This window comes from Macaca nemestrina, chromosome 8 (genome assembly GCF_043159975.1).
Source record: "Macaca nemestrina isolate mMacNem1 chromosome 8, mMacNem.hap1, whole genome shotgun sequence".
Lineage (NCBI taxonomy): Eukaryota > Metazoa > Chordata > Mammalia > Primates > Cercopithecidae > Macaca > Macaca nemestrina.
In genome coordinates this window covers 49,010,862-49,032,146 of record NC_092132.1, presented here as the reverse complement: position 1 = coordinate 49,032,146, position 21,285 = coordinate 49,010,862, and positions in this window count along the sequence as shown.

The following is a 21,285-nucleotide window of genomic DNA, read 5'->3' as shown; positions in this document are numbered from 1 at the left end:
CAGCTACTCGGGAGGCTGAGACAGGAGAATCGCTTGAACCCGGGAGGCAGAGGTTGAAGCAACCAAAATGGTGCCATTGCACTCCAGCCTGGGCAACAAGAACAAAACTCTGTCCCCAAAAAATAAATAAATAAAATGTTACCGGTCAGTCTTCCATGCCCTCTAGCTCAGTGGTTGGTACAACAATACCACTACCAGTTCCTCAGGAAACAGACTCACAGGCCAAGATTTAAGTGCAGAAAGTTTATGGGCAATTGCTCTAAGGATCCACAACAGTAGGGAACAAAGAAAATAATGTAACTGCACCAGACCACTCTGGTTCAATTTTTATGTAAGAAAGTTGTGAGCTGTTTTTCAGTTGCCAGGATCCTCCAGATTGAAGATCACCTAACCTGAACATGCCTGGATGAACCAACGACTCAACCATGGGTGGAACCTAAGGTCTCAAACTGGGGAGCAGGGACTGAATGAAGAAGCAGACCCTGAATGGCAGGATATGGAATCCAATCAGATGGAGCTCTGGTGTCACCTCATGGCAGGATCTAGTCAGATCATGCCTCCCCGGCAGCACTTCATTGAAAGACTCAATCAGTCATGGCTCATCACCATATGTCTATAAAGCCTGACCCAGTCCCCAGCTCAGGAAGACAGATTGGAGTGTTTCCTCCTGTTTCCTTGACAATTGGCTAGAAATAAAGCCTTTCTTTTCTCAAAATCCAGTGCATGGTATTGACTTTTATGTGCATTGGGAAGTGAGCCCATTGATTGTTTGGTAACAACAGGAATGGGCAGAGAGAAGAATTGCACCGTGGTGCAGTCCCATCAAAGACTTCTGCCTATCCCACAGAGAATGCTGGAGCTAAGATGGTCTGTGGGAGGCAGAATTCTAAGGCAGTCCCGAGAATTCTCACCGTCTGGTGTACACACCTCACATAATTCCTGAACCTGTGAATATGATGGAGTATCAGTGCCCATGGTTAGGTTACTAATCTATTGACTTGTTAATCAAAAGGGAGATTATCCCAGTGGGACTTACCTAATCAAGTAACTTCATAAATGGGCCTGGGCCCTCCTAGAAAGTGAGACTCAAAGCATGAGAAGGGATATTGAAGAGCCACGTGGCAAGAAGCAGCTGTTGGTCTCTGGAATGGTCTGTGGTCAACAGTGAGAAAACGGGGAATTCAGTCCTACAGCCACAAGGAACTGAATTCCATCAACAGCCTGATTAAGCACGAAAGAGGACCCCAAACCTGAGATGAGACGGCAGCCCTGGCAGGCACCTTGGTCTCAGACTGCTGGGACCTAAGTAGAGGACCCAGTTATGCTGGGCCTGGGCCTCTGACTATGAGATAATACATGAGTGTGGTTTGTGATTTATTTTTTAAATTCAACTTTTAATTTTGAGATCACTGTAGATGCACATGCAGTAGTAAGAAACAATACAGATAAATCCAGTGTACTCTTTACCCATTTTCAACCAATGGTAACGTCTTGAAAAACTATAGTATGATGTCAGACCAGGATATTGACAAGATACAGAACAATATCGTCACCACAAATAGCCCTGCTATTATCCTTTTATAGCCACACCACCTTATCGACTGCATCTCCTCCTTCCAACACCCATCTCAACCCCTGGCAACCTCTCCTCCATTCTCAATGTCTATAATTTTGTCATTTCAAGAATGTTCTATAAATGCTGTAATCAAGTATGTAACATTTTGGAATTGGCTTTTTTCACTCTGCATAATTTCCTGAAGCTTCATCCAATTTGTTGTGCACATCAGAAGTTCATTTCTTTTTATTGCTGATATTTTTTACCAATGGATGTACCACAGTGCATTTAGCTATCACCTGTTGAAGGACATCTGGGTTGTTTACAGTTTTGGGGCGACTACCAGAAAAACAGCTGTGAACACTTGTGTGATAAATACCTAGGAGTATTTATCCAGAGAAATGGAAACATGTTTACACAAAAATATAGGAGAGGTGAAGAAGAGATACAGTCATAGGAGAGATACAGTTTATACACATCCACACCAGCATTTGGTGTTGTCACTATTTCTTATTTTAGCCTTTCTGTTGCATAGTGACATTTCATTGTGATTTTAATTCACATTTCCTAATGACTAACGATGTTGAACGTATTTTCAAATGCATATTTGCCATCCATATATCCTCTTCAGTAAGGTGTTTCTTCATGTCTTTTTCACATTTTCTGATTGTATTGCTTTTGTTTTATTTTTTAGTGTTGGGTTTTGAGAGATCTTTATGTATCTAGCTACTAATCCTTTGTCAGATATGTGGCTTGTAAATGTTTTCTTGCTCTCTGAAGCTTGTCTTTTCACTCTCATAATAGGGCATTTTACACAGCAAAAGTTTTAAATTTTGATGAAATCCAATCATTATTATTTTCTTTTATGGGTCAGACTTTTGATGGCAAATCTAAGAACTTTTTGCCTAGCCCCAGATCCCCATGATTTTCTCCTGGGTTTTGTTTTCTAAAAGTTTTATAGTTTTACATTTAAGCTTGTGATCTATTTTTGAGTTAATTCTTTAAACATATGAGATTTAAGTTGAGCTTCATTGAAAAGGCTATCTTTCCTCCACTGAATTGCTTTTGTACCTTTTGGTTGGGCATATTTTCTGGGTCTGTTTCTAGGCTCTCTATTTGTTTCATCAATCTATGTGTCTGTCACTCTGTAAATACCACAGCTCTATAATAAATCTTGAAATCAGGTAGATTGATTCCTCCCACTTTATTATTCTTTTACAAAGTTATTTTAGCTATTCTGGTTCCTTTGCATTTTCATATAAAGTTTAGAATAATCGTGTCTATATCTACAAAAATCTTGCTGGGATTCTGATAGGAATTGCATTAAACTTCCATGTAAATTTGCAAAGAATTGACTTCTTTATTGTATTGAATCTTCTAATCCACAAACACACAATGTCTTTCCATTTATTTAGATCTTCTTTGGTTTATTTCATCAATGTTTTGTAGTTTTCCACTACAAAACGTACAGTTGAAGTCCTGTACATGTTTTGTTAGATTAATACTTGTTTTTTTTTTTTTTTTAGCAACTGTAAATGGCATTTATTTTTTATTTTGGTGTCTATCTGTTATGGACACCAGATACTACCTTCCTAGCTGGTAGTGTTCCAGCATAGCTAGACTTCTCAAGACAGACTGATGGGGTGAGGGAGAACTAGAAGATCCCTCTCATGGTGGTCTAAGATCCATTTTTTAAGATTCCAAATTCCTGTGTCAAGTACTATAACTTCCATCTGTTATGGATGCCAAAATGAAATTAGCTTTTGTATGTTTGTATTACATTTTGCAACCTTGAGGAACTCACTTATTAGTTCTAGGAGGTTGTTGTTTTATAGATTTCATGGAATTTTCTACCTAGACAATCATTTCGTCTGCAAATAGGGACAGTTTTATTTCTTCCTTTCTCATCTACATGCTTTTTTTTTTTTTTTTTTTTTAATTCTTTTCGTGCCTTTTGAAATTGGCCAGAACTACTTGTACTATGTTGAATAAGAGTGGTGAGAGCAGACATCATTGTCTTGTTCTGATCTTATGGAGAAAGCATTCAGTCCTTCACCATTAAAAATAATATTACCTCGAGCCTTTTGGTAGACACTCTTTATCAAGTTGAGGAAGTTACCCTCTAATTCATTTTTTTCTAAGAGTTTTTATCATGAATACATGTTAATAATTAATGAATAATTTTTTTAAATACTTTTTCTATATCAGTTGATAAGACTATGTGATTTTTCTCCTTTAGCCATTAGTATGGAAGATTACATCGAGTAATTTTCATATATTGAATCAGACTTGCATTCCTGGAACAAACCTTCCTTTGGAGAGTGGAGAAGACCATCAGGGAATGCTTTGCTGGGTTAAGCCACCTGATACAGGATGGTGAGAAGTTCAACTAGGAAATGTAGGAATAAATTTTCAGGGTGAGGTTAACAAGTACAGAAGTACTGACACATGAAACTGGCTTTCTTTTTCAATGCAACTATTTCAGGATGGCAGGAATGTTGAGCCCAAGAAGGAGAATGGCAGGATATGAGGCTAAGATACAGGTAAGGCAGAGCTCCAAGAGCTTGTATGCCATGCTCTGGACCTTGGCCTTTCACCTCAAGGTGGTGGCAACTACTGTGAGGCTGGATGCAGAGAATGATCCAGTAAAGATTGCCTTTTAGAAACTCAGTGCAAAGGGTGGACTGGAGAACAAATCCTGGAGAGGGGGACCCAACAGGGATACCACAGGAAGAGTTCAGGAAAGAAAAGATCGAGTCTTGAATTACTGAACTCATTGTCTTCCTTCTTCAAATGCTTCTCTTCTGAGCTACTGACTTTCCTCATTCACCCTTCTACCACTCCTACTGAAGGTCATCTTAGATTCTGCTTTTTCATTTCTTCTACATTCAGTCAGTAGAGACTATGTCTTCATTCTCCCTGTCCCTTGGCTCTACTTGCTGCCATCAACTCAGCCTAAAGTATTCATGCTCTCCTCACTAGCCTCTACTTCTTACTTCTGTGTTTTTTCGACCTCCAACCCATTCTCCATCTTTGCTCTTGCTTTCATCTTTGAAATTCCTTGTGTTGTTTGTTTGTTTGTTTTGGAGAGAGTCTTGCTGTGTTGCCCAGGCTGGAGTGCAGTGACATGATCTCGGCTCACTGCAACTTCCGTCTCCCAGGTACAAGCAATTCCCAAGCCTCAGCCACCCAAGTAGTTGGGATTACAGGCGCATGCTACCAAGCTTGGCTAATTTTTTCGTTATTGTATTTTTAGCAGAGATAGAGTTTCGCCATGTTGCTCAGGCTGGTCTCGAACTCCTGAGCCCAGGCAATCTGCCCGCCTGGGTCTCCCAAAGTGCTAGGATTACAGGTGTCAGCCACTGCGCCCGGCCAAAATTCCCTGTTTTAACCAAATCACTTCCATTTCTCTACAAAAGTTTCAGGAAGGGTCTGCTTGATCTGATACCAGTGAAACAGACTCCTGGCTGCTTGGGGGCAGGGACTGAGGTCTTAAAATAATTGCTTTGAGAGGTCTTGGGAGAGATCTTGTGTGAATTGTCATGGGGTTCCCAGTGGAGAGGCAGCCATCTGCAGATCTTTGTGCCTGAAGAACTACCGCCCCTTTAAACCCTGTTCGTTTCTCCTGTGTCCATTCCCTCAAGTAGACTAGCCCAGGATGGGCACACAGGAGCACTCACAGGTACTTGCTGAATTGAACTAATTTGAATATTATTGTTTCAGCCAGCCTATCGCTTTATAATTTGTTTGTAATCTTATCTGAATTTCTGGGACTTTTCTTCTTGCTGAAAAGTCTGCTCCTTCTTACTTCAATGTTAGAAGACCCTCCCCTCTCCATACTTTGCTATGCTCAGCCTTGGACTTATAGAAGGCAGGAGTTCTGGGTGTTCCTTGGCCACTCAGATCCCCTGGCTACTGAGTGTGCACCAAGATGATCCCGCCAGGCTCTCAGGGCACTTCTTAGTCTGGATTGTGACAGCCTTGGGGTCATGAATTGAACTGTCTTTGTTAATTTTTTGGTACGGGATGGGGAGAGGCAGGCATAACACTCCCGTCTGCCCATCCAGGGATGGAACAATATTTATTTAGTAAATGATTGTTAATATTTGGTTAGATGTGAAATCCTGAGGAAGTAATTTCAAGAACACAAACCAACACCCAACCCTCAGACTCCCTAAATCTAGTCTGTCACCACCCCCAGCCCTCACTACATATCGGAATGCCAAAGACTGAATTCTTTACCTTCCTTCATTCTCTTCCTCTCAGATCTGCTCCCTAAGCCCTCTTTAAGCCCCTTTATGTCACTACACAGCCCAGGCATCCACTCTCAGTACTATTTCTACCTGACTCCTCCTTCTTCTTTCTTCCAGTCCTAGGTTGTTTGTTCACACCTGTCATATCTCCATTTATAACAGCTATTAGGGAATTCCTCTTCAACCCCAGCCCTGTCTGCATTTGAGGACTATCTGCTCATCTCTCTGCCATGACCTCTGGCCTTGGGTCCTCCTGCTTCATGTGTCAGGAACAATGGTGGTGGTATCAACAGTAAGAATTGCTTTGAAGAGAGTCTTCAAGGTGGCTTTGGAGTGTTGTGAGGATGTGCTGGATGCTTGGTCAAAGGACAAGAGAACTTCAAAATGGAGACTTCTAGGAATCACCTGTGGAAGGGAATAGAAAAACACAATAGCAGATCACAAATTGCTCTTTGCCAAGGTTTTAGCTTCCATGACCCCCTATAAAAAAATCAAACCCTGATCCTCCAAAGTTGGCAGTGAAAGAAAAGAGCCTTTATGTGAATAAGGTGCCTGGATCTCATGGCCCCAACTCTTGGGGGAGTAGCTACCTCTTTAATCTTCCTGCCCAAGCCCTGCCCATAATACTTCTCTCTGTGTCCAGTCCATCCAGTGAAATCACGTTGGAGAATAGATACTTTTAACTAGAACACTGGGATCCCCTGCTATGTCACCCCAGATTTCTGTCCATGTTTTGCCACTCAAAGCCCTTACCACCAAGATCAAAAATAGCTGTAATTGGTTTATCATCCTCAGATTGTATCTGTGTCATTCATCTTCTTATTCTAGATCACAGCTCAGTGACTGCCACAGGATAGATGCCCAATAATTGTTTGTTGAATGAATGAATAGATGGACTTTGCTTAAGGCTCCAGGATATCAGCAGAGAAAGCAGACCCAAAGTGCTACTTGTAAGTAATCTGGCTTCCAAAATGTAAAGTACTCATCTTGAGCTTGCGTTCCTCTCCAGGGCCTCCCTGCCTACCACCCGGCATATCTCCACATCAATCCCTTCCCAGCTGGTAGTATTCCAGCATAGCTAGACTTCTCAAGACAGACTTATGGGGTGAGAGAAAATTAGGAGATCCTTCTCATGGTGGTCTAAGGTCCATTCTCCAAGATTCCAAATTCCTATATCAAATACTATAACTTCCTTGGGCGATAAATTCTGGGAATGTCTACCTCGTTGTGGGCTTACTCTAGGTCAGAAAGAAAAACAGCTTTCATCTCCCTTGCCAACTTTCATCAGTTTCTCCCTGAAATATTCTATTAAGAATTAGCCAGAAAGAGTAGGTGATCAATTAACAGAGTGTGCCATGGATGTGGGAGGGAGAAAAGATAGCATTTATGGAGTGTATTTCCTGTGGTCTCAGCAGAACAATCTGTCTTTATACAACAAAAGCGATCAATATCCACACTTAGAGGGATTATTTTGTACTTATCCTTTAAGGTTTCAGACGTCTTTTGACAGTCTCCACACCTTCTACTTGGCTATGGAGACTTGAAGAGGGGGAAATTTTAATAATTTGTATCAGTTCTGAGGTGATTTCTTTTTTTTTTTTTTTTCCAAATACAACTGAAGCTGAAGGAAACAACTACAACAGGATGGTATTACTTAAGCCCAATTCAACCATTATTATTTTTTAAATTTTATAACTTTATTAAGTGTCTTCAGTGGAATGCCATGCTCTTTGTTAAGCATCATCCCCAAGCTTGGCAATGGTGCATGGATAAACCAGGAAGAGCTCGGAAGCTCCCTCTCTGCCCTGCGCCACCAGGGTCTAAGACACATCTTCCAACAGGCCCCCAATGAGGTCAGGCTCAGCATCTCCACCAGGACTCTTTCTATTAGAGCTCCTGGTGGGAAACCAAGAAGGGCAGCTGACCACTAGTTACTTCCTTTTCAAGAAATCCCTCAGACCACCACTAGGGTAGTGGCTGATGGCAGCTGGGGAAGGCCTGAGTGGGTTGCAGTTGGTTCTGTGTTTGAACCAACATAGGAGTGCTCAGCACCAGGAGACAGAGGGCAATCTGACCCACTTTTCCTCACCAGTGCTGACCCTGGCTGCAGATTGGGAGGAGAAACACCAAATGCCACAAGGAGTTGAAACAAAAGGTGGGGGGATAGTAGGCAGAGTGGAGGGAGAGAGTCATTGACAGGAATGAGATGGGAGAGGTGGCAGAGACAGCATTTGGGTGTTGAAATTACCCTGTGAATTTTTTCTGGTACTTTCCGGTAACTCTGAGCCTGAACGTGTGCATGTGACATGTCTAAAACTGTGACTTGTTTAAAGCAATTGTTTGAAAACCATCAGAACCAGAAGCTGATAGAAATAGGCTTCTAACTTAAATATCTAAAGGGGGGATTTCTTCCTAACTTCAAGAATGTGACCAGCTCATCAAAAGCAAGCAAGCAAGCATCAATGCATCACCTTGCTCAGCGTGTCTCAGTTCAGCTTCCTACGCTATCTTCAGCTGTTTCTCAGATTTAAGAGTACTTAGTCTTTCTTAGGAGACAGCATAGCTTATTTGCAAGTAAAGGACAACACCCTGTTTGATAGTAAAAATTGAATATCTAGAAAGTGTTTATTTTCCTACTGTTTAAATTTTTTTTTCCAGAAGATAAACAGATACAAATCTCCATGGATGATTTGAGAAGTGCACAGGTGATAAATGGGGAAGAGAAAACCCATTCTGCCTCCTCAGTCATCCACTGATGTCTGAGAAAGAATAATATTGTTTTTTTCCCCTCTCTCTTGACCTTCCTGTGCAATAAATAATGATGACAATAGCAGCATATAATATTTACGGTGGCCATGTAATTTACTCTCCAGACTGGGACTCTTTGAGAGTGAAAGGGAGTGCTAATAATCATTACTCCAGGACAGTAGACTTAAATGGAGACATATGGTCATCCTAATAATGGTGGATATTTACCATGGATTCTGGAGTCAGGCCCAGATTTCAATCCCAGCTTCCCAGATACTTACCCACCATATAATTACAGACATGCTACTTCACCTCCAAGACCCCCATTTCATTCATTATGAAGATGTGTGGTCTGTCCTTCAAGTTTATAATATCTTGCAAGATCATTATGAGGATTAAATGAGATAGTTATGTAAAATCACCCAGCATAGCACAAGGCTGGCATTCCAAATATGTTCATATTCTTTGCTTTATAGCAAGATGCCAGGATTAGTGAATCAGTTTGTTTATCCATTTCTTCAAGTACCCAAGAGTGAATTGTCAGGCATTTATTGAGTAAGACCAGTGGTTCTCAGTGGAAGCAGTATGACTCCATGGGAATGCTTTGGAAAATTGTGGAGGTGTATGTGGTTGTCACAGTGATTTGTGTATGTGGGGAGGAGAGTGCTGGGGTCGCTAGACATCCTGCAATATCTGGAAAAGTTTTGCACAATGAAGGATTCTCCCTCATCCTTCAGGGCCTACTAATGCCCCATTTGATATTCCTGGAGGCAAAAAAAAAAAAAAAAAAACATCTTTATAAGTATCTGAGCCTAGAGCCCAATTTGATTTTACATATAAATACAAAGCATTTGTTGCAGAGTTCTAATATGCACCAGATTTTCCCGTAACATGTCAGCTGTATAAATTAAAGGAAGATTGTGCTTTGTTCAGAATTTTACGAAGTGTTTTTCACTATTTCAGGAACTCTCATTACTAGTAAAAAAAAAAAAAGAAAAAGAAACACTGCTGTTGGATAGTAATAGTAAAATAGGGAAGGATATGTTAGTCACTAATACAACACGCCACTCTTAAACTGCACTTAAGGCCTTCACATTCACATCATTCTCCTTATGAGTGAAAGCATTTGACTCATGTCTTCTGGTGTGACTATCCTAAGGGTTTACATAATGAATCATATTGTTTTATTGTAAATTATTTTATTTCTCTTTTATAACAAGGCATTATATTTGTGGCAGAAACTGCTAGATGCTCACCAAAGTCCACGTTCCACTCTCTCTCCTGGTTTCCCAACTAGACTCTATTTCCCATTCACCCTTGCACACAGGTGTGGTCATGTGCTTGAGTCCCAGCCAATGGCCCCTGAGCAGAAGTGGTACATGCCACTTCCAGGCCTGGCCCACGGAAATCTCCCAGGTGCATGCCTCCATATCTGTTTCAACTCCCTGCCCATTACTTATCTGCCCAGTCCTATCATGAGAGCTGGAAATAAACTTTTATTGTGTTTAAGTTATTAAATATATTAGGGTACGTTTGTTTTAGCAATGACGGGAACCCAACTAATACAATATGAGCTTTTTAAAAAACGTATTTGTGAATTTAATTTTAAGATCATAAAAAGGACATCATAAAATACTAGTTATAAAAGGGGTGTTAAGTCTGATGGTGTTGAGAACTGCTGGCCTAGACTATGGAAGGTGCTGTAAGGACTAGACAGAAGAAAAATGTGTGGTCTGTCCTTCAAGGTTTTAGTATCACATGCACAACTACACAGGCATACACACACACGCAGAGTTCATTAGTTCAAGGCTGTGTATGATAAGAAACAAGTGAGTTGTGTAGACTGGATGGACTCCAAACTTTTCGTTTTGCAACCCCATTAGTTAAAAACATGTTGTGCAAGCACTTTCAATACATATTTCATAGAATTCAAGACACTATCAGTTGTACATTACATCATCACATATAGCATGAAGAAAGAAAAATATCCCTGCCAATCAAATTGTGACATAGGCTTTTGTATGTAGATTGTAAAATGTATTCCAATGTGAGAGATGTTAAAATGTGAAACAATGTGTGTCTCAGAACTGATAAAAAATGATCAATGATCATATGCTTCTAAATGAATATATTATGTCCTCTTAAAAGCATACACAAAAATAGGAGTTTTAAAAGGTTGAAATTTTATAAGCAAAAGTTCAATACCTTCCTGTTGCTCCCCAAATGATCACTACAGACACCCCACCGTGGAGGCCACTGGCATAGACAGAGGTCCTGTGTGGACCCAGAAGAGTGAGGGGCTCTTAGCTGAGTCTGTGTGGCTCTGGGGAAGTGGAGAAGCATTCCAGAAGAATCCAGTATTCCAAAATTATCCAGCTTCTGGAATACCAGAAGAATCCACCTCCAGCTTTCACACTGTATTTCTTTAGTGCCTTCCTCTCAGCAACCTGTCCTCTCACAAGAAAAAGATGTTGGTTACCTCTGTTGGGGGTAATTGCATTTTAATTGGAGTCTTCAGTCCTTTAACTGAAAGAGATTAATCTTCAAAGGAGAAATTGTGACCGTCAGTCGGGGAGCTATCTTGAGCCAGGCACTTGTGACTTCTGTTACAGACACTGCACGTCTGACTTGTAAGATCAGCCTTAAGTGGCACCCACCCAAATCTTGTGTTGCTCTTTGTCTATGCTGACATTAAATACAGTGCCCAGCTGTCATCTGCTTACACTGTTCAAATTAGCTCCATTTACATGCCGTTATTTCCCTAAGTTGTTTATCTTTCTCCCAGAGAGTAGCTTCCTCGCCTGGCTACCCCACTTATGCCATTCCCCCTAACACTGAGGCTGAGAATCACAGTCACTTCTGGTCCCTTGGCTTCACTGTCACCTAGTATCACTCAGATGCTTTTCCTGTTTCTGTGTTTGGGCACTTCTGAAATGCTCATCCACTTCCCCAGAGCCACACAGACTCAGCTAAGAGCTCCTCACTCTTCTGGACCCACACGGGACCTCTGTCTATGCCAGTGGCCTCCAGAGTCAGGTGTCTGTAGTGATCCTTTGGGGTACAACAGGAAGGTATTGAACTTTTGCTTATAAAATTTCAACCTTTTAAAACTCCCATTTTTGTGTGTGCTTTTAAAAGGACATAATATATCCGTTTAGAAGTATATGATCATTTTTTAACAGTTCTGAGACACACATTGTTTCGCATTTTAACATCTCTCATATTGAGATGCATTTTACAATCAATACCTACAGAAAGCTTATGTCACAATTTGGCAGGGATATTTTTCTTTCTTCATGCTATATAACGTAATGATGTAATGCACAATTGATAGTGTCTTGAATTCTATGAAATATGTATTGAAAGTGCTTGCACAACATGTTTTTAACTAACGGGGTTGCAAAACGAAAAGTTTGGAGTCCATCCAGTCTACACAACTCACTCGTTTCTTACCACACACACCCTTGAATTAATGAGCTCTGCGTGCATGTGCCTGTGTAGTTGTGCGTGTGATTTTATAAACTAGAAGGACAGACCATGCATTATTCTTCTGTCTAGTCCTTACAGCACTACAGAAGGTGTAAGCACCTTCCATAGCACCTTCCATCTGGGAACTCCAAGAGGAGAAAAGACTGGGCAATCAGGAATGGTAGGCAGGCACTGGGATTGCTAAAGTGGCCTTTAGGTTCATAACCTGCATAAAGAGTCTGGAATTGAATTATCCACTGAATTCTCTCCCTCCTTTCTCTTTCTATCTCTCTCTGTATTTCCTTCTCTCTCTCTCACACACACACACACTCTCATGCTCTCTCTCTAAAAATATCTATACACATACATACACATATGTGAGTGTAGGTGTGTGTTTTCTCACAAGGTGATTTTTAGCAAGAGAAAAGTTCTAAAAAACTCAGAAATAACCATTTTTAGTATTTCCTAAGATTAAAAGTAAGGAAAGAAATTTAAGGGGAAAAGACCAAGAGATTTGAATAGATAATTTTAAAAATCTGTAAAAAAAGGGAAAACGTCACCAAAATTAAGATTAAAAGGCAAACTGAAAAAAAGTTTGCAGTGAATGCAAAAAAGAGCTGCTATCTTTTATTTATAAAGAGCTGAAGTAACTCAATAAGAAAAATGCAAAGAACCCTAAACACAGACATGCAAGGATATTTACAGACAATTCATAAAAGAGGCACCGTAACTAGTCAATGATCACAAAGCCCATGGGGAAAGGGGCCATGTGTATGTGTCCACCATTAGAGACCTAATACCTGGGTCGGTGCCTGGTTCACCTGTTAAGTAAATACAGTCATGTATTTACAATGAAAATGTTTTCTTTGGGCAATTTTGTCATTGTGTGAACATTATAGGGTATGCATATACAAACCTAGATGGTATTGCCTACTCCACACCTAGGCTATACGGTATGGTTTTATCACTCTTAGGCCACAAACCTGTACAGCATGTTACTCTACTGAATACTGTAGGCAATTATGACACAATGGTAAGTATTTGTGTATCCAAACATATTCAAACAGAAAACAGTAAAAATACAATATAAAATGTTAAAAAATGGCACACCCTGTCCTGTTTAGGTCACTTACCATAAATGGAGCTTGCAGGACTGGAAGTTACTCAGGGTGAGTCAATGAGTGAGTGGTGAGTGAATGTGAAAGCTTAGGATACAACCGTACACCTTATAAACACTGTACACTTAAACAGCACTACATTTATAGAAAATATTTTTCTTTCTTCAATACTAAATTAACCTTAGCTTACTGTAACATTTTTACTTTATAAACTTCTTAATTTTTTAAATGTTTTGATTATTTTGTAGATATTTGGCTTAAACACACATTGTACAGCTGTGCAAAAATATTTCTTTTTAATATCCTTATTCTATAAGCTTTTTTCTCCTTTCACAGTTTTTTATTTTTCACTTTTTAAACATTTTTGTTAAAAACTAAGACACAAACACATATTAGCCTAGGCCTACACAATGTCAGGATCATCAGTATCACTGTCTTCTGCTTCTCCAGTTTGTCCCACTGGAAGGACTGAAGGGGTAATAACACGCATGGAGCTGTCATCTATGAAAACAATACATTCTTTTGAAGCACCTCCTGAAGGGCCTGCCTGGGACTGTTCTTGAGGAGGTGTCACTCTTTTCAGAAAAGAAAAGAAAGCTTGGTTTATTTCTTTGTTTCATCATAGATTTGCTTGTAAGTAGATAATGCATCATGAACACTCCTCTCTACCAATGAAAACCTTTCAGTGTTAGGGTCCATGGTTTCAAACTTTCCGAGTTGCTGAGGTCTACAAAGGCTTCTGCCAAACCCTTGACAGTGAATTTTCTCAGGGTTTTGTCTTTTTCTTCTGCAGTTTCCTTTTCTCTTGACTCTTCTTTAAGCTCTTGAGTTCCTGTTCCAGCTCTCACAACTCTGTCAGTTCCTCAGGACTCACATCTAGAGGCTCCTCAATGTCATCCTCATCCAGACTGAGGTTAAAGTTGTTTGCTCCCTTATAATCATATGGGACCACCACCACATATCCAATTCATCATTGCCGCATAACTGTATTTGTTGAATGATTGATTAAATGGATGAATGAATGAATTAATTAAAAAGTCTACCTTGAGGTAATCAAAGGAATAAAAACTAAATATTTTTGCCCATCACTGTAGCAAAGCTTTTTTTTAAAGGAGTAATATGCAATTAGCATAGTAAATGCATGTGGTGAAAAGGACTTTCTCAAGCAAATTGATGGGCATGTGAATTGTTGTGAAAAGCAATTGGTCAATAACATGAAAGTGCTCACCTACTTGTGGTACATGGATGGACCACGCTTTCCCATCCAATCCCACCGCCTTGAAGGCAGACAGGGCCGTGTAATATGGGGTACGAGTGAGTATTTAGGAACCTTCCCATAAAGATGTAATAAGAGAGCAGGCTTGGTTGAGACGGTGGAACCTAAGCACTGAAAAGTCTGGACTGCTAAGTCCCCATACGAGGACAGCAGCTTCAGAGAGTAACCTGAGCCCAAAAACGAAGTCCCATGACTAAGAAGTAAATTTTTATTTTTGTTAGGTCATTGAGATAATAGAGCTACTTGTTACCACAGCTCACCTGGCTCACCTGGCTCATTCTGATTAACATACTTATTCAATTCTTGTAATGTCTATCAATTGAGCTATGCACCTATTATAAAACAGATCCAGAAATTCCATTTATGAGGAATAAAAGAATACTCCTAAATATGGAAAAATATATGTATACATGAAGATGCTCCTTGTAAGTTATTTTAAAACCAGCATTCCCATAATAGAATAGTTAGCTGCTAAAGAAAAACATACCACATGTGCTTAGTAGATATTTATAAAGAAGATGTAATAACGTGGGAAAATGTTTATGACTGCCATCCTCATAGACTTTCTATTCATATAAAATAAGATAGAAGAAAAATCACCAAAAATGTTAAAAATTGGTTTTGTTGGGTAGTGCGAATATAAGCAATTTCTTCTCCTTCTTTCTGCAGCTTAAAGTTTTCCAAATATTTAAAAATAAATGTATATCAATTTTTATAAAGAAAAACAATGCTGTTCTTTCAATTACTCAAGTTTTAAAATTAATAACTAATAGGTTATTTTATTATCTCATTGGTAAGATTGTTCTTAATCCCAGAAACAGATCTTTCCCTAGTTGCTCCGAAATCCATGTGGTGGACAATGTTTACATTTTATATTTTTTGCTACTTTTGTTTATTTACATGCAGAAAAGGCAAATTTTAAGAAAAGATGTTTGTGAGTTCATCTCATTTAAAAGCACAATAGGCGACCTATTGATTTTTAAAATAGAGAGGCTCTGACCTTGACCAAGGCCTTCCCGCTCTTTGGAGCCCATTGTCCTTCTCTGATCCATGAGAGACTGAGTCTGGTGATCCCTAAGGCCCTCTCCCAGATCTTCTACTCTGTAATTCCATGTTCAAATGGGGTAAGATGTTCACAATTTGGTATTGTCAGAAGTGTAATTCAACCAGGCATTGGAAAACATTTATCTCATTAATCTTTGTGAACAGGTATCTATGGAAACAACTTACATTTGTATTCAAGGGAGATAATCATTTATGAATTTATCCTTATGCAATCATCACAAAGGTAAGTTGTGCCCAGGATAGCTTCTTGCAGTATGTTCAACAGGACACAGTTTTACACCATTTTTAGTAGAATCAAGTAGAAATCACTGTGACAAACTGAGATACCACCAGAGATTCAGAAACTGGAGAGTCTAGCTTGAAAATATATCATAGGGATCATGAGAGTCACAGTGCTCAGTAGACACAATTTTAGAAAAGTTGAGAAAAAGACACTGAAATGATGGAAGACCCAAGTAATCATGGAAAGCAGAAGAAAACGGATTAGATACAGAGAGCATCATTTTTCATTCAACCTGGGTCAGTTTTATCCAATAATTCTGGAATGACCACCTTGTTACCTAACTAGTTGCTCCTCCTCTCTGGGCTGAGCTTCTACACATAGACAATTAGGGCCCTTGACCAGATAGCATCTAAAATCCCTGCAAGTTCTGATAATATGATTGGGCTAGTGTTTGTTTTTGCTATCATTTGATGTCCTTCAGCACTGATTTATAAGAACAAAATAGAAAACTCAGGTTACGTGCAAGGAGACACTTCCATGTCTTGATAATGTCTGATAAGCAGAACTGGTGTCTTCTAGCTCACTGTTCTTTACTTCTCTCTAGTTTTATTGTTCAGATCTCTCTGGCTGCCTGCAACAGAAGCTCAGCATGACCTGGCTCAAATCAAAAGGAGAAGCCTTGGTTCCTATAACCAAGTTGCTGGAAGGGCATAGGTTTACGTGGCCAAAAGACAATGGATGTAGGCTCTCGAACACTGTCGGGACTCTCTGTGCTCTTTGGGTTTCAGGGTTCAAATCAGGTTCATCATGTTAGTGGAGTCATGGATATGGGCAGCTCTGGGCTCTCATTCCTGGGGAAGTTAGCATTCTGCCTTAAGCTCATCTTTGATAATTCACAGGTAAGGACACTGGTGGCACAGCTTAGGTCACAATCCCAACACCTGAGCCAATCATCATGCTCAGAGGTGAGAGAGATGATGATTTGCCAACCTGGTCACATGTCCAGTCTTTTTAATCAAGAGGATTTGGGTCATACTGGAAGCAATAGAGACGTCCATACTGAGAGGGAAACAGAACAGCAGCTGTATTTGTTTTCTATTGCTGTGTCTCAAGTTGCCACAAACTTAGAGGCTTAAAACAATGCTCACCTATTAGTTCACAGTGCCATAGGTCAGAAGGCTGTGCACAGTGTGGCTGTGTTCTCTATTCAGGATCTCACAAGGCTAAAAAGCATTGGCAAATTTTTTTTTTTTTTTTTCTCATCGGGAGTTCAGGGTCATCTTCCAAGTTCATGTAGTCATGGCAGCATTCACTTCCTTGAGGTTGTAGGACTGAGGCCCTCATTTCTTTGTTGGCTATCAGCTAGGGGCTGCTCTCAGCTCCTAAAGGCCCCTAATATTCCTCTTCAAATCCAGCTATGGAGAATCCCCCCCACCCCCTAGTGTCAAATGTATCTCACACTTCAAATCTCTTTTATCAGCAGGAGCCCAGTCCTTTTTAAGGGCTTGGCTGATTAGATCAGCACCTGCTGCTCCCCAGATAATCTTCCCACCTTAAAGTCAGTTGATTTGGCACCTTAACTACATCTGCAAAATCTCTTCATGGTACCCAGCTTAGAGTTTGATTAAATAACTGGGAGAATGTGTACACCAGGGAAGAAGAGAGTGGGAATGTTGGAGATCATCTTAGAATTCTGCCTAACTTGCCATATGAACTTAGGAAGTTTGAATCTGAGTTTGATCTTTTGAGATATGTCTCGAAAACATCCAAAGACTAAATCTACCTAAATCTTAAGCAACTAATTCACTTATTAAACTGGTTGCTTGACTCATGTAATCAATATAATGTAATAAAATACATTTTTAAAAGTCATATGGTTGTCTTAACTTTAGGAAGATAGAATATGAATTTAAAATAGACCTTACTTAGGTAAAAGCACGTTTTAAGCACTTTCTCCGTGTTCCTTTTCAGATGAGGAGTTGTTTGATACCATAAACTCAGTTAGGCCCTTCTGTTATACGTCCTCATGGAACTCTGTTCTATGACTCTTGAGACACTCCTAATTACTTACTCAGCACTATTACCACTATCCTGTATCCTGACAATGCAGAATCTGCATTTCCTGTTCCATGCAGCATGCCTAGTACATGGCATAGAGGCTGGCACATAAAATAAATACTCACAGAATAAAAGAGGACAAATGCCAGGCCACACTTTTGTCATTTACGTACTCCCTGTGCTTAGGGCAGTACCAGAACATAGTAGATGTTCAATTTGAAGTGGGAGGAAGTCATGGAAGGAGGGAAGAAGAGAGGAAGGCAGAATATAGTGCTAGGCCCCTTTAAAAGAAAGCAGCTAACTCTGCTTCCTGCTGTGTTGACTCGATTGACCTGTACAAACAGTTCTTAGCATTTTACTTCCAAGAACAATCGTATAAGGTGATTTAATTATTTCCCAACGGTTGCTGGGACTCTTGAAGCCCATGCAGGACAATGGGTAAAAGGGTTCCCATACCAAAATTGGCATTGGGTATACCCAGTGGGTGTTTATCTGGCCGGGCTCCATGACACTGGTCACCCGAGGCTGTTCTCTTTGTTTGTTTTATCTTGAACACAGTCACATGCCCACTTCAGGTCTCTGTACAGGCAAAATGTGTCTGGAGTCAACTACTTAGCAGAGCAAATACACTCATCCCCAGGCCTGTATTAGACTTTAACTGCAGGCAGGCCGAACTCACAGAACCTGTACTGCCTATACAAAAGGAGACTCTTACCACGTCTGGGGGGAAGTCAATATCACTTATAATATGTTAACTATCTCACTAACCCTGGAGGTGATCTGGATATGGAGAAGGGCTCAAGTGATCAAATATCTCTGAAAAAAGACATAATCTGGGTCCAAAATGTCAGTAATAATGTACCAACAGACCATCTTCTTGGAAGGAAATTTGGGAAATACCTTCCAGGGAGGTTGTCCATGACATAGTGTTGGTCTTCCCTGCCAGCCCCTCCCCAGCTTCCTCCTTCCCCTACCCTGGCCTCACACACAGCTGCAACTCTCACTTCTCTTTTAAACTATAAGTGAAAGTCTGATGATGGTCGCACACACGTCCTCCTTCCTAAGTGCTGCATTATGTCCTGCCTATTTTTTTTTTTTTTGCTCTGATGCATCACTAGTTGCAGGATGAAGCTATTCACAGACTCTGGATCAAGTCCATGTGGGGAGACCATTGGAAAGAACATGATTTTTAAAGCTAGTTTTACCTCAACACTGCTCAATCCCAGACCACTCTTCCCCAGTCACTTGCTTACTGCTATGGGCTGAATGTTTATGTCCTCTGAAAAATCGTATGTTGAGGCCCTAACTCCCAGTGTAATAGTACCTAGAGGTAAAGCCTTTGGGAGTATTAGGTTTAGATGAGGTCGTGAGGGTGAGAATTCTCATGAGAGAAACAGTGCCCTTCTAAGAAGAGGAAAATAGGCCGGACACGGTGGTTCACGTCTGTAATCCCAGCACTTTGGGAAGCTGAGGTGGGCAGATCACCTGAGGTCAGGAGTTTGAGACCAGCCTGGCCAACATGGTGAAACCCTGTCTCTACTAAAAATACAAAAATTAGCTGGGCTTGGAGGTGGGTGCCTGTAGTCCCAGCTACTGGGGAGGCTGAGGAAGGAGAATTGCTTGAATCGGGAGGCAGAGGTTGCAGTGAGCCAAGATCATGCCACTGCACTCCAGCCTGGGCAAGAGTGCAAAAAAATAAGTACATAAAAATATAAGTACATAAAAAATAAAAAGAGGAAAATAGATCCTCTCTCTCTCTCTCATATCAGTGCACTCACCCTGTAAGTAGCCACTTACAGGTACAAGCCAGGAAGAGGGTCCTCACCAGGAAATGTAATCCACTGGCACTTTCACCCTGGACTTTCGGCCTCCAGAACTGTGAGAAATAAATTGTTATTTAAGCCACCTGGTCTGTGGTATTTTGTTACAGCAGCCTGAGCTGACTAAGACACTTACTGCAATTAATTATTTGTATGATGACAGATTCCCGCATTTCTATTACAGCTCTCTAAGAATTCATCTTATTTGGTTTGACCCCTCACGGTGCCTAACCACCGGTACTTATGTGTATAAATGGTTGCTAAATGTTTCTCAAACTTTCACTTTTGTCCTAAGGAGCTTGGTCTTGATCACTCATGCAGTGGGAGCTGCTGGGAGTTTCTGAATGCAAAGTGGTATCAGCTGTGTTTTCTCAAGCAACTGACTTACCTTTGGAGCCTCAGGTTTCTGGTAAGAGAAATTAGGTTGCACAAGGGTAGAAAGACGAGAAAGTTTTTTGAACAGCGTAACTCATTGCGTAAATGTAAAATATCCTTAAGAGCTCACATTTGCCCCTTGCATTCCTCAAAAGGGCAGAGCATCTGCTAAAAGACCAATCTGTGAAGCACTAACTTGACTTCTGCTTATTTAAGCTGGACTAACCTTGTGACTAATTCTCTCTCTGTGCTGTGGCTGCCTAAGCAGGGAAAATATCCAAATGTGGAGAGGTTGAACTCCCTTATTATGGGGAAAATATCCCAGCATGCCTTTCCACTTTACTTCTAGGGCAAAAGTGAGGAAGATTCCTTTCTAAATAGCAAAAATTCACTTCGCTATACAAGAACTACTGAGGGGATAAAACCTTGACTTCAAACTTGTCAAATATGTTTCCCAGCTCCAAAGGCTAAACACACACAGAGACACGTACGCAGACACACACACAGACACACGCACACATAGTCATGCCAATTGCCGCCATTTTATCCTTAGAATGACTTAGTTATAAAGACCACAATACACTAAACACTTCCTATAAAATGTCCTAGCCAGGGACTATGTGATAAAGATTTCCATATATGGGCGTGTGACTAAGGGCTGAGAGAAAATATGGCAGAGACTGCTGGCTACAAATCTTGGATAATTCCCTGAGAAGGAAAAGGAAAAAAAAATGAAGGATAACAAACCTGCCGTACGCAGGAAATGCCTGGCTAACATAACGGCCGAGCATATTCGTGTGGGAAAATGCACAGGCTCACAAGCACCGGCTTTCAGGGGAAAGATGTCTTTAAAATGCTCTCTCCCCATTTTTACACTTTCAGATTCCTAAGAGCTTCTGCGGGGACTTCTGAAAACGACGTTGGCACTTTAGGCCAGGACTTTTTGAACAGTTTTTTTCAAGGGCTTAGCTCCATGTTCTTTGCAAACTGCTAAATCCTTCAACCTCTAAATTTTGTTTCAAAGTCATAAATTTCTCTCCAGGCTTCTTGGTTTTCAGAAACCAGCACAGCATGTTTCATTTGTGAACAACTGGAAGAAAGCAATTTTACTGCCAAACTTTAAAAAAAATGGCAAGTTTCATTGGCTTTTAATTTTACATAAAGGTACACCCTGCCTGCCAGATGTGGGTAAGTGCAATAGAATTAAAGTTGTTTAATCCTCAGCATTGCACAGGTTTTCTAGTCTAAAAATATCTCACCAGGCTAAAACACTGGTCTGTATTAACATAATATAAATTAGAAGAGCTGAACGTAACAGTCCTTGGT